This window comes from Protopterus annectens, chromosome 7.part0 (assembly GCF_019279795.1).
Source record: "Protopterus annectens isolate FY-2018-M chromosome 7.part0, PAN1.0, whole genome shotgun sequence".
In the NCBI taxonomy this organism is placed as follows: domain Eukaryota; kingdom Metazoa; phylum Chordata; order Ceratodontiformes; family Protopteridae; genus Protopterus; species Protopterus annectens.
In genome coordinates this window covers 1763129355-1763145174 of record NC_056739.1, presented here as the reverse complement: position 1 = coordinate 1763145174, position 15820 = coordinate 1763129355, and positions in this window count along the sequence as shown.

The window sequence follows — 15820 nt, the reverse complement described above, 5'->3', positions numbered from 1 at the left end:
CTGCTGAAGCTGTTTTCTCAGAATAATATTGTGAAGGATGGTACACATGGTGAAAATTTCAGCACAGGTAAGGGGAGTGTACTGCAGGGCTCCGTCAGATGTACGTAGGCACTGGAACTGTTACTTCAGCAGCTCAAGCACATGCTCTATGATATTCTTTGTTCTAGCATGTGCCTCATTATAGCATTTTTTATTTGGTGTGTGTGCATTTGAGATGGGTGTAATCAAACACGGTTCATGTGTATAACCCACATCCCCCAGTAAATAATCCTGTGGGATATCTCCCCTTGAAAACATCTGATAGAGTTGAGAGTTGTGCCAGATATGTGAATCACGGTAACTGCCTGGGTTGCCAGCACACATATTTAGGATGATTCCCTTAGTGTTACACATGATCTGGCAGTTAATGGAGTGGTATCCCTTTCTATTTATGTACACCCTTCCCTGTTCCCCGAGTGGTGCTTTGATCTCAGTGTGTATGCAGTTTACAGCACCCAACACTTCAAGGTAGTGTGCTAAGGGGTTGAACTCCTGCATAGTTTGTGGCTATGTCCTCAGGTGCACGGGGAAAATAAATGTAGTCACTGGCATGTTGTAGCATAACATTCAGGAATTAATGTAGGATCCTGGTTGCTGATGCCTATGGCACCCCTAGCATACCCGTGTTGGTCTCTGGAAGTTCCTGTAACTAATATTCTAAGTGCTATACATACCTTAGTCTCCACCAGTATTGGTTCCCCTTGGTTTACCCTTGCTCTCAGATGAGGATGACAGAGGTTGCAGAGTTCATGTAGTGTGTCTGTATCCATCCTCTACAATTTCCACATCATGTAGACCAGGGAAACCTAATCAGGGTCTAAACACCCTTCTCCTTTTTGGCTGAGGACTATTAGCAGCAGAAGCATAGACTTTGAACTGTTGCACATACACATTGTGTAAGAGCAACTGCAGCCACTAACATTGTTTCTGTGTAGAGACGTTTCCATGGCTGTATTCCAATATGTTTTAGAATTCACAGGGAAAACCTACACTGTGGTTACATGATTGCTTTATAGCTTGTTGAATAGCTCCTCCATTTTTGATTAGTTAGCATACAGTTCAGCTGCTTATACTGTAATTAGAATACCATGATATTTACCATGTTTCCATGTCTCTACACACCATGTAGAGCCACTTACTGAATACAAAATGGTGGGCTACCATGTGCATGTTGTGCCACAATGTGCACATGGTTTTAAGTGGATTGTGTAGGCTTTATTGAATCTGCACCATAATATGGGGTATATGCTTTACAGTCCACCCAGAAGTTTAACAAACTCAGCAAAAGTCCAGTCTTTTCTTAGCAACTTGTATTTGCAAAGCCATACTTCACAAATAAGATTGATGCTTTATAATTTCACATTTATTCACTAATTTCAGTGTTGCTGGTCTGTTTTCTGATCATCTCCATCTCACAACACTAGATTCTGGTTTAATGTACTTCTGATTGCTCTAGTCAATTCCTGAGTTTCTTTTCTGTCTCTCAAGCATTTTTCTTTTAGATGTTGAAAATGTTTCATTGGCAAAGTCTCTCTATGAGCTTTATTGTCAGAAGAATGAGAAGCAATTGTGTTTGATAAATTTTGTACTTCCTTCTTAACCTGCTCTGGATAAAAAAAATGTCTTTTATCCTCCAGAGAAAAAAATACTCTGAAGACAGCTGGATACAGCAGCTTGAATCTCACACCTGCTTCTTGACATTCCCTGATTGCTGAGATAAATCTGCTTCTCTTCTGATTGGTGTACAGTGAATAATCAGTTTCCAAAAATACTTTCCTGTCTCCAGTTTTTAATAATTTTCCCTTCTACCACAATTTTGTCAGGATCAACTCTTTCAGCTGGTGTGACTGCATCTTTACTAAAATAGGTCTTGGCTGCTTTCTCATGGCCAGCTTTGGAGCATAAAGTCAATATGCCCCTTCAGTTAACAAGTTTTGCTGTGGAACACCACTACAGTTGTTTACTTGTACTTTCATAAACTTAACACAGTCTGCTCTTTCTAGTTTCTCTGGAACAACAGAAAAGCATAGATTTTCTCTGAGTGCCCTATCTTCTAACTATACTGTTTTTTGAAATAGCTTTTCCTGAGAAGGATCATAGTCATCCAACCTTTTCTTCATTTCAGTCTCTGAGTTTTTACAGTTTTATCATTTTATCTGAATATTTTTAAAGCTTCTTCAATTTTTCGAGTCTTTTATTATTTGAGTCAATATATTCCTTCATTGTTGCATTTATTTTAATCACCTCTGCGTACTTTAGATTTATTTTCCTCTAAATTACTGGAAACCATTTCTTGGACCAAAGCTAAAGCTTGAACTGCTTTTTGCTGTCTAACTGCAAGAACCTTCCAAAACAGTGTTTTCTCTTCACCTTTTCTTGTTACTTTCAGGTTCTTGCACATTTCTTCTTTGCTGGCATCCAGGCAGTGTACTTGTTATCCAGTAACAGATTTTTACCTAAAATAACTGTTTCAGTGGTGGTTCTCTTTCTCAGTCTCTGTTTTTTTATAGTGAGACAGCAGCAATTAAGCTGTTGGTCAGTATGTAGCCTTCTTGGAACTCCAAAATATAATGGTTTTCAAGAATCAGCAAAGCACACACAGTCTAAATTCTGATTTTCAAGACCTTCAGGAAGAATATACTGTATACATATTCCTTCCCAATATAGTAAGAATATGCCAATGCATTATAAGCAGTGCATTCTTTCAGCAAAATATTCAGTATCAGCAAATGTTTTTTGATGATGCGGTCTTATTTGTGCTGCATAAAGTCACTCAGAATATTGTTGCTTGATTATTGCCATCTAATGAGGTAGTTGCTTGTGTGCTGTTGTTCACTCCATGTGATAGTGATATGAGGTTGTTTAAAGTGTCTTTCTTTGAGATGCAGTAACCTTGGAGTGAGTATAATAGTTCATAGGATTCCAACACCTAGTTTGCAGATACAGAAATTAACTATAGACACTATAGTACATAAAATATCTCATTATCATGATTAAGAAGCATGACTCATGTTAATGGCATGACTGCACAATCAGACATGAAATATGTACCATAACATAGTAAACATACTTGTACTGTGTGAAGCAGCAGCAAGGAAGTCAGTGTTTGTGTGCTAGTAGAATATTGGCACCCTACAGGCACAATATGCACAACATAGTGTGTGTTTGTTCATGGGGGTTATGGGCAGCAATCAGTGGGTAAGAGATGCAAGCTTGTGCACAGACAGCGCTTGCTCACTGCAGAGGCATGCTTCCTTGATCATAGGTAAGACTGAGTTAAAAATATTTTTATGACATTGCACTTGACTGCAGTAGACATCAGATGACTTCAGACTAGCATATATGCTACTTCAGGGATCCATCTCAGTGACCATTCCAACTGATTGTAGCTCAGCAGCATTACTGAATAATGGGCAGGTCAGCTGCAGATGAGAAAGTGTGTTTGTGTAGACTTTAGTGCATTATGGGAGGTGTCTTTGCATCTTTTCTAGAAATGTCTTCTGTTTTGCAAGTAATGGTGGTGGTATAGCTGTCTCAGCCATCTTATAATGAGCAACACATCAGTATTACTTGATCTTTGGGTACCAAGCTGTGCTTTTTGTCTTGCATGTCTGCAGTAAGATGACAGTAAATCCCATCCCATGATCTACAGTGCACTCCACAGTTCAAAGACAATAAAAAGCAGCACACCAATGCAATAAATAACCAAATGATCCAATGAGGTCACCTACCAGATACCCAGATCATAACTGTTCAGATGAAGCCCTAATCTGGGCTGGGAGAAAAGCACTTAATGTTCGTGTAATAAAATGTTATTGTTTTATTCCTTTTTGGAAGTAAAATTCATTTTTTTGCTCCTGTGGCAGCATCCATGATATACTGACCAGCTGCAGATGGTGTTGGCAGAAGGAAGTGTACATGGTATGCCCCAGCTCTGGCTAAGAGGCAAAGGATAGCACACACACACACACACACACACACACACACACACACACACACACACACACACACACACACACACACACACACACTCACACTCACTACCTAGCTTGAAGCCTAAGATCCTACTCACATACAAATAGGAAAATTGATGCCTTTCATCCAGCACAACATATAATGGTGGTGTTCTGATAGCATCAAACAAACAGAGACAATCCCCAAGGGAACAGTTTGTACCCACACTAATGAAATGTAAGTGTGGAACCTATAAAGAACAAAAAATAAGTTACAGAACTGATTACTCTCATATGGAAATATGTATACACCCGTAAGCAAATCATTAGTCTGAGGTCTACAGCTATGTCAGTAATATCTGCTCTGTCAGATTTTTGCTATATTCACTTATGTATTACAAACAGTTCTGTGCATCAAGCATTTCAACTGACCATCATCTATAAAACATGAAAAAAGTCAGTTATACCCTCATTTGCACAACCATACCAAGAAGCAAGCAGCAGTACCTAATGTTTCCAATACTGTAATGACAATACTATCTGAAATATAAAGAGATTCAACAATTATAGAAGCACTCATTCACAAGTGAGTATAAACAAGAAATCAACAACTTATCTTCTGCTATGCATATTGATAAAGCAAGCTTCTGAATAAGCAAGCATTAGGTATCCACTGTGCACATTAGGCACATATGCAACCCTAAGTCACAAAAACATGTGAAAAGGGCAGTACTCAGTACAGTAGCAATGGATATATAGCAATCAACAGTATTGTTTAGATAGTATGCATGTGTGTGGTATCGGCAAGTGCATTTCTTTTCTATGTGTGTGTGTGTGTCTGCATGAGCATAATTAAGGACTGTGCTAGCACTATGTCTGGTGGGTCTATATTATGTAATCAAATGGTCAAATAGTCAAACACGTAATAGTCAACCCATAATATTCAAACTGCCACAATGTCAAACGGTTCAATGGAGATCTCCGTACAGTGCAGAAATGGAAGTTTTCCATTGTCTGCACTGCAGTGTGATCTCGGCGTTGGTATATTTAAGTAGCGGGGGTGTGGGTGGTGCAGGGGGGCTTGACCACCCTGCATAGAGCATTTAAATGGTTTGTTTGGGTGGGTTTCTCTTTTTTTATTTTCCATTTGACATTGTGGTGGTTTGATTATTCAGGGTCGACTATTACGTGTTCGACAATTTGACCATTCAATCACGTAATATAGACCCTGTCTGGCATCTCACACAGGTGTGAGCCATGCATGGTAGATTTCTCTTCAGCACCATTGCCCCTGACCATGAGAACTACCTCTACCAGGAGTCGCACTATTACTTCTATGGCCCTGTCTAGAAGTCGGGGTGCTACCTGAAAGTAAGCAATGTCTGCTAGATGAGCTTTCCTCATGACTGCATCCAGAATCATGACCCTTGACCTACCATATCTGAGTGTGGACACTGCAATCACTGATAGAGCAGTGGATGTAGTGTCACTACTAGAGTAGGATCTTGCACGGCCACATCTGGTAACACCAGAATATGTAGCTTCTGTGCAGTCACATGGATGCTCATCCTCCCCAACAGGCATTCCATCACAGACACCATCTGCTCCAGTGTGTAGTTCATCCTGTCTAAAGAGATACCCACATGGTTTAGGCAGTCACTCATGTCATAATGCATGACATTTAATAGTAACATTGTCTGTTCCAAGGCCCTGATGGAAAGTGCCAGTGCCTCCACTATGGCCCTACACATATGTTTCATGGCACCTAATGACAAACCAGCATCATGAGGAGAGTGGACAGCATGCCTTCTCTGAGCACGCTGACCAAAGTTCCTCTGTGGCACCACACCACCATGATTGCTACAGGGAGAGGCAACAAGCTCTGCAACTGGAGTAACCACACTAGTCTGATCAACTGTGTCACCATCAACCTGTCCTGTTTCAGAGGTCTCTGTGTCATGGGTATGGGTATACATTCTGAGTATGTCTGGAATATGGATAAGGGATGTGGGAGACATAACCTCAGTAGCAGACTGATCCTGTACACCCCAGACTGCACCTTTTCATCACCACCATCATCATCAGAGGTTTTTGATATTCTGACATAAAGTGGTAGTAAATCAACAATGCCACTCTTAGGACAAGCTATAATAACAAGCAACAAACACAATAAACAGAAAAAGGTAGAATAAAATTGATCACATATTTTCATTATACAACAGGTATTTTAAACTTTATCAGATGCTAAAACAATGCAAACTTTATTCTCATATAGACCTGAATCTACCTTATATACAGTAGTAACAATAACCACATATGGGCTTACTATGTGCAGGTGGGCTGGCAGCCTGCAGTCTAGAAGTGCCTGTATGTGACGAATGGAAAGAAAAGAAGTCTGCTGAGCATCACAATGCAAATGAAACAAGAAAAAGAGCAATCTCTTTCACAAGTGCAGATTAAAAATGTTCTCATACAGTTGGATCCCACCCTCCCGCAAAAAAACACCCTCCACTATTTACCTATGACAGAAGTCTGACTCACAGTTATTGTTGTCTCTTTCTCTCTCTCACTCTCTCTCTCTCTCTCTGTATATATATATATATATATATATATATATATATATATATATATATATATATATATATATATATATATATATATATATATATATCTGTATAGGGTCTATATTATATTTTCGAAGAGGCATTCCATCGAATGCCTCTTCATTGACCTTTAAACTGCGAAATCACAAAACAGTGAACAGTCACATCAGCGATTTCTTTCTCTGGGAAAGAAATCCCTTGGCCATCCCTGTTAGTTTGCCATTTTCCCCACTGTAGTGTGATCCTGAATTTGGTATATTTATATATGGGGGTATGAGGGCACAGGCCTCCATGTGGGGGGGGGGCAGAGCCCTCCAGATTGTAATGTTTGCAGTGATGTGTTTTTCTTTTTAGGGCAAGTGATTTCTTCCCCAGGGAAAGAAACCTCTGATGTGAATGTTCTCTGTTTTGTGATTTCATGGTTTAAGGGTTGATGAAGAGGCGTTTCTATGGCGCCTCTTCGAGGATATAATATAGACTATATATATATATATATATATATATATATATATATATATATATATGTATATATATATATATATATAGATATATATATGTATATATATATGTATATATACATATATATGTAGATAGCTAGATACATAGATATAGATATAGATAGATGGATATAGACATAGACAGAGATATAGATATAGTCATAGATATAGATACATATAGATGTATAAGACATCTAAGAAATACACATATAAAGATATAACAATGGCACTTGCATTTTGCATACCTTCTGACACTGCGTCTCTTTTACACATCTGCACCAATGTCAAGAATTCTAGTGGAACCCTCTACAGAGCTACCTGGATCTCTTACAGTGGATAGGAACTCCTCTGTTTCAGTTACTGGTGGTGTGGTAGCAGGATTACTCCCTGCAGCCACCTATTTCCTGGGCAATTGCAGCTTCTCTACAGTGAGCAAAGGTTATCATGCCAATTATCTTGTGTCATATCTTGGAGTAGGTTCACCCATGACCTCCAACAGCATTAATGTCATCACCTACCTGCTGCCATATCCTCTCTCAAGCAAATTGGTTACCTCTGCCTCTCCCTAACAGAAAAGCTCCATGACAAGATAAGGTCTTGATAATGACCTCATGTTCTGTATCACTATATGGGGGCTTATTGGGTACAGAGTTCTTCTGGAGTGCCATAGTCTTGTATGAGATGAAACAGAAAACAGGCACACATAATTGCACATATATATATAATAGAAAGACAGTGTGGCTGTGAGCTCATTTATGTGTGACTGAATGCATCCAACATGAATACAAACAATTTAAAAGTTAATTACTCCCTATGGCTACACACAAGTTAGGACAACCCCCCCAAAAAAACCAGATTTTTCAAAATTAGATCTCATTGCTGATTTATAACATTTCTGTAATGGAGATAATACAGGTTTAACAGTGTAATACTTTGCAGCATTAACAATAACAATTAAAAGTTTAGCAGTAGAAATGTAAGACAAAACTATTATAACTGTCATCTCCATTGTTGTGGAGGTCAGTCAGGTAAAAAACCACAAGCAGGATACATTTTTTCTTTTTTTGGTAACACAGGTAAAAAGGGTAGACCTTCCCACAAAGGTAGAATACACTCATCTGCAATAAATGTACAAATATCAAATGAAATGCAGACTAAAAAGTAGGTCATGTTGAATTCAGTAGCATACTTTTTCTAATTTCTGACATGGGTATGCACATATGTCTGCAACATCACAGGAAGTACTTGATTCTGCTCACAGTGCTGTAGGTATAGCATATTTGATACCTGATAGAGTCAGTGTAGGCTTCACTACCTGTCCCCCAAGTACCTGCCCCTTTCTCCTATATGTAGGGAACAGGTCAGCAGTGCCATGTGAAAGATGGTATACATCCGGCATGGGAGCCTATCACATCACAGGATGCATCTTACATGACCAAAAGCATAACCTTGAAACACCATAAGGCACTGTATTCAAAGGAAGCCTGACTACCACCTTTGTCCTAGGCATGTGAAGGATAACCACTGTCACCCCTTTACACTAAGGTGGGGAGTCCACCATTCGGTCACATTATACACCCACCAGCCTAACTAGGCTGTTATACAAGGCCATAGCACAGTTTATACTGTACCTCATTAACAAGGATGTTGGCAACCTCCACACACTCCATCATGCACAGTTAGGCTTTGTCAAGGAAGGGATCATATCTGTTACACTCGGTTGACCTCTTTGACACAGTCACCAAAGCCATGGATGGGGGTGACAGTGCACACTGCCTACCTTGACCTGGACAAAGTCTTTGGCAATAAAACACACTTGGCCATAATAGATATATGCTCCCAAGTATGCATCACACCATATATCACCATAGGGGTAGCACACTGGCACGCTGACACGACCCAACTAATCCGCATTGGATAATCCACCTCAAGCAGTTGACCCATAACTAGCGGCATAACCTGTTGTTCTGTGTTTGGGTCTCTGTTACGTGTGATGTACACATCTGAGGTGCATGTTACAGCCATTGGCCTATGGCCGACCATGTCTGAAGACGACTGCATGCTGTGTGCTGTCACCAGATTCCCTAGTGATGTGGACATGCATAGGAAGGTGTCATGCAGATACATGACTGGTGTCAGGCACGTGGTCTCAGGCCCCATACCAGGAAATGCAGTGTCAACTCCTTTGGGGAGAGTGATGTAACCACATATTATCACAGTACTAACAATAACCGAGGCATGCAATCAGTCGTGAGGGATCTGTGCACACAGGTTGATGGCAACATGACATTTCAACACCATGTCACTCCCATTGTATGGTAAACCTTCCACATGGCTCACCTCATACATAAGGCTATGTCATCCAGGGATATGGGGTCCTAACATCCCTGTATTCCCCAAATAAGGCCCATTATTATGTAAAGCACCCCATTCATCATACACCACACACAGTGCATGCAGCAGCTGGAGACCTCACAGAGGTTCCCCAACAGGGAATACCAGGGCCTCAAACATCTACCATACACAGATAGGCTATAAGGCCAACCCTCTACCCGGTTTTGCATATATTCCTCAGAGGTGACCTATGTCTGGCATGCAAGGCAATCATGGACTCCACATTGTTGGGACTGTTGCACAAGTGCAACTCAAGCTCCACTCTATTAACACAAACACACACACCCACCCTCAGCCTTGTGTGTGACATCAACTGGCCTTGTTGGCACATCAGATGTGTGTCCCATGCACTCACCCTGCTGTGGAATGGTCATCCTCTCCACATCAGGCAGGGTAGCTATTTACACCTTTGCAGGTGGAACCTGGATAACTGGATGGTTAACTGCACATACACCCTTGGGATACAAACTATGTCCCTGTTGGACTGGGGCATCAGGTGCTGCCTTGCATGCACATGGGCTAACATCTGGCCTAGGCATATGGGGGCTCAGGGCCCATAGCCTGGTAATCTCGTATGGTCCTAGGTATACCGGTTTTGGCCTGTGTGCTGTGACAGACTGTGTTGTTATGTGTCCACACCTATCACTGCCATTGACTGTGGTATGTCTCATATGGCAACGTTACAGTACCATGTCATACAGCCAACATCTGACAAATATTTGAATGATACTACAAGTGCATGTGGACATTCCAGCAACATCTGTGTTACACAATATCTGAAAGCAGTGCATATGTGGTGTAGTTCCCCATCATAGGTGTCTGACATCTGCAGTACCCAGATGTTTGCGGAATGTGTACATGTGCCTGATATATGTAGACCCCTTGCCTGACACATGTGAATGCCTGGAAACCAGTTGGACAATATGTAATGGTTGTCCCCAGAGTGTGGGGAATGTATCTGTGAAATGACAGACCCCTACTGCCCATAACCTGTTGTCTTGCTGCAGGGGGTCAACAGGTATGCTAGCCATAGCTGTCAGGCAATAACATACAGGTGTGGAGTACACAGTGACCTAGCCAGAGTACGTCAAGAACAATCAGGGACACCTGGACAATGTTTGAACTAACCCTGTATGATATTCACAGACTGACAGGGGCTCAATGACAGTACATGATGTGATATGCCAGCTGTATCCACTGGTAGTTACTGTCACTATTGTACAACAGAAAATCCAGTAGCATTTGTATATGAGCTTACCATTGTTGGGTGGACACAGGGGCCAGAACTGTGATCTATGTCAATGCAGACAGAGCCAAAAGAGAAGACTGTAGGTGCTGGACAGAGAGTAACAGCAACATGTCATTCCAAGATATGTTGTTGAGACCTAATGTTGAAAGTCCTATTTCCCATGACTGCATCCCTCCATCTGCATTCCATTACCTGGTTAATTCTATGACATACCTGGTATAGTGCTGTACTCCTCTGTGAGCAGAACTCAAGTGGTAGTTTTCCTTGGAAATCGCACTCTGTCTTCATGAAGGAAGTCATAGACCTGTTTACCATAGGCAGCAACTTGCCTTTTATAGGTAATGCTCATGAACAGGTGATTGCCTGTGCACCAATCTGTGACTCTCACTTGCTACTAGCATCCAGAACAGCTAGGTTGCATTTTCATTAGCCAATAGCTTGGCAACACAGTGCTATAATTAAGGCCTTCATGTAGGCCTAGGTCCTTTTCCTGGCCTGTGAGGAGGACATTATCAAGGTGTATGAGCTACCACATCACAGATTGTAGGTATAAATACTGTTTAGTGTTTGGATTGATGTGGCTAGTCCACAGTTTTGCATGCTATATTTGGCCATTGTTAACAGATTTCCAGATTCTGTGGCAGGCTACTGTTTAACAATGTGTATTTGGGTCAGAAAGGAGACAGGCATATGTCAGTGTCATACTTCATTTTTATCCAAATGTGCATGCTGCTGCAGTTGATGCTGGTCTATCAGGTGTGTATGTTTGTAGGGGGAGACTGTGACACCTCCCCAACCCTTTATGTATAGGTGTTTGGGAGGTATGTTAGGTCTGTAGCAGGTAGCTGAACATAGTGCTGCATTCTGGCCAGGAGTCATGCTGGGGATTGTGAAGACATTGGGGGACAGCAATCTGTAAATATCACTGAGGAAGCAGTGTCAGCTCTTGTGTCACAGCATGGCCAGGGTGAGGGTACCCATAACAGTTCAGGTGAGGCATGTGCCTCTGGTACATACGTGAAGTAATAGTGTCATCTAGAGAGTGGTAGGAGACATTAAGGACATATATTCATATCTGTGACATGTGTCCCACCCTCCAAGCCTTTGAGATGCTACTGTGAGTGGCAGTGACTGCAGTAGCAGCAGCCAGTCCTGCTAGACATTGCAGGGCTCAGTTATTTCTATGTTGTATTGGAAGGCACGTAGTTGTCATGCAACATACTGTACTGAACTGTGGGTTTCCAGATGTCAGACATGCTAGGAATGTAACAGAAAGAGCTACTGAGTCATTACTGTGGAAGGTGTAACTGCAAGACATATGCGCATGCATACAGTGTGCTACACAGGATTGTCATGAACATGTGTGTTTGGATGGGTATGATGTGTGACACTGACCTGTCTGTCATGCTTTTGTAGCCTCAGTCTACACTGACTTGCCACTACTTCAGCAGACTGAATAGGTTTGATAACAGCCATGCCATAAATAGGTGGAACAACTGTGGACATTCTGCAACAGTTGTGCAGTTGTCAGCTCTACATGATATTGTAGGCCTCCTGTACATCCATCAACGTGTCTGTGACTGTGTACTGGTTTGATGTCTGCATCATAGGCTCAAGTACGCTGTCATTTATCATATTATATGTAGAAGTAGTGTCACCGGTAATCAGGATATATTTGTAAAAAACACGAGTTTTTCTTCAGAGCTGAGTTGGCCTAGTGGTCTACTTCACTCCACTGTACTTCAGAGGGTCCTGGGTACAGTACTTGGCAGGGGTGTATATTTTTCTTAATGTTACATCAATGCACTGCATGATATATTTACAGAAACACCAATAATTCATCAGAGATGAGTTGGTCTAGTGATCTAAGGCACTATGCTGTAGATCAGTGGGTCTTGAGTTCAATACTTAACAGGAGAGTATATTTTTCTTAATGTTACATCACTGTACTGCATGATATATTTATAGGAACACCAATAATTCCCAACAGTTGAGTTGGCCTAGTGGGCCCAACATTGAGTTGCCCTAGTGAGCTAATGCACTATGCTGTAGTTCAGAGGGTCCTGGGTTTGAGACTTGGCAGGAGGGTATTTTTATTCATGTGCAGAACAGTGTCAGAATCAGATAAGGTGATTAAAGCAGTTTTAAGTGGGTTTGTGTGGGTTTGCGCAACTCACCACGATGCTAAGTGGCACTTAGTACCACTTAAACCCATGCTATTTCCAAAAAAGAAAAGAAAAAAGGGGTGATAGGAAAGTGGTGAAATGGGAGTAAGCAGAGGGAAAAACAATATGAAAGGCAGATAGGGATGTACAGGATGGGTGTAGGACAAGACCGTAGGTCTCCTTTTCATCTACAGCAACAGCTGCGCATGTTGTGGATAATTTCAAATTTGGAGCCTTTCATCCCACAGGGAGGAATGTGGGTGACATAACTTTGTTGATTAATTGCTAGGATGATTGATGGCAGTGTACATGGGGGCAAAATGGAGAGCTATGTATGGGACAATATTTTTTTTGCAGGACAGATGCCCTTTTTTTAAGGAGAGAGTGGAATGTTGGGAAAGGTCTGTAGGTATGTTTGGGGAGGTAAGTTGGGTAGGAGAAGTTCCATTTGCAGACAGACAAGACAGACAAGACAGGGGACAGGGGCACTGTATGACACATGAGGGGGTAAACACCTTGGACAGGGAGGGTGTTTGGAAATCGGAGAACCAAGTGCCTCCAGATGGAAACAGTGGTACTGAGCTCCCCACCCATGGGCAATCACCACTGCTCCTTCACAGCCCTGAAGGTGGCTGTGCTGGGGGCTGGGCACCAGGCCAGCCTGTCCCTCCAGGTGTTCCAGTCTGCCCTCAATCTGGTGCAGTCAGTCATCCAAATTGCACTAGATAACCCTGTGCGCCATGCCTGGGAACTGAGTTCAGGTGACAACATCCTCTCCTCACCAGTGCTTAGGGGAGATGGGCCATGTCCTCTGAGGCAGTTCCACCTGAGGGTGATGCAGGACCAGTGGAAGAGGCAGCTCCAGGTTGCTTCCCAGATGTGCTGGGATCCAGTGCCATGGCCAGATGAGGTGGGATAGGTGGATCCACCGGAACTGGCCTACCCAAGCATGCTATGGTGTTGAGGTTTCTCAAACTGTATTGGTTAGTCATGAGCAGAACATTTCAATGTTAGTTATAACAGCATGTATGGGTGTTCCAATTAACCCAGACCAATAGAATTGCATAGCATACAAAACACAGGCATACATGGGATAACAGTCATTATTGCAACAGCATGCCAGTAACAGTTATGGGAAAAGGCCAGCAACACTGATATTTCAACAAGGTATGTTAGTATGCAACCATTATAATATATAACCAATAATCCAACACAAGGCCCAACATTAGGTTTTGAGTACAACATATGTAAAAACAGAACCATGCCCATAGTATAAGAATAATAATTTGTGATGCAGATAAGGGCTGGGAGGAGAGAATGACATTCCATTACCAACTGTATAGGCTATATTGTTCACAACAGCATTGCTCAATACTCTACAAGTCTGCCCTTACTTTATGTCTACAAGTGCCCTAGACCTTCTTTAACATGTACATACATCTCAAGCTATCCAGATGGGATGGTATTAGCCAAGCTGTAACACCTACAGGTACATAACTACAGGTGACTATTATTTGTCAGGGTAACACATATGACTACCAAAGTATACTCTGCACTGATGTGAGTGTGCTACTGGCATACATCAACTGGGTTTATATCTGTGTCCAAGGTGTTTGGCAGCAGCGATCACTATCCATGACAGCATGACACTTGAGAGACACGTATCAAGCACAGTACAGAGAGGTTACACTTAAACTGCCATCATTGGCAGGCATGGGGTTAGACTATCAGCAGACATTCACAAATGCACCAACCATACAGCCGTACCAACAACAGACCATTTAATTTATCTTATTAATTTGGAATACTACTGTACTTCATGTTGTTTTATTTAATGGAGTGTTATCACCTTACTGAGAAATGCTGTTTACACACTACTACATCTGGACACAGACATTAGTATACCCTTCATACAGCTACTACAGACATTTATTCACTTGCAAATTCTGTGAGGAGAAAATCAGTTAACAACACATAACTGTTTCTATAAATAGTCAGTATTACGTTTCTGTTGCTATAAATAGATCTTAGTACCTGTCCCTGGATTCAAACCTCAGTCTGTGTATGGCAAAATGAACAACATAGATATTACTTAGCACACTGAGCTACTGGACCACTACTGTATGCTGATTAAGTGATATGTACCTAAAGCTCACCTGGTGACAAAGTGTGACCTGGTAATATAGGTAGAGTGTCACACAAGACAGCAGTGATAGTTAAACATACACACATGAGATTCATGCATGACAGAGATAGTAGGTGAACTGTGTATTAATACTTGGACTGCAGGTGCACACAATCAACCCCTCATGGATGCGAATATGTGTGATCTGTAAGACCATATCAGGATGCTGGTTTGCCTCATTGACCCATATACATTTGCAGATGGTATTTTTGCAGTCTACAGCTATTACACTTGCCTGCATCAGCGTACCTACATTTAGGGATGCATATAGCTGAAATGCAAAATTTGACACAAGACAATCCTGGGAAAAACACACTATAGTACCTTAAACAGTACTACTCTAGGTTCAGATCTTAGTGCAGAACAAATATCATATTGCATTATATCTTGTAGTATAACTCCACATCTACACTTTAGCGAGACAGTTATTTATTGGCCAACCTTTGTTTACTTCCTGGTGTTATACCCATGTTTACTTCACAAAACCTGTACTATTTAATTTCTTGAACAACAGCACAGAATACACACAACAAATGGCAGAAGACAGCTTTATTGAGGGTGAGATGACACAGTGATTGGTATATAGCTGACAATCTTTATTGTTCTAAACTTTACATAATGCAGGCATTGGAACGCATCTGCTATCACACAATCTATGCAGTACTACCTTTATTTCTTCACAATTCTAACTGCAGTTGTACTGAATTTCATGTAGATTAGGGATGCAGTTAATTT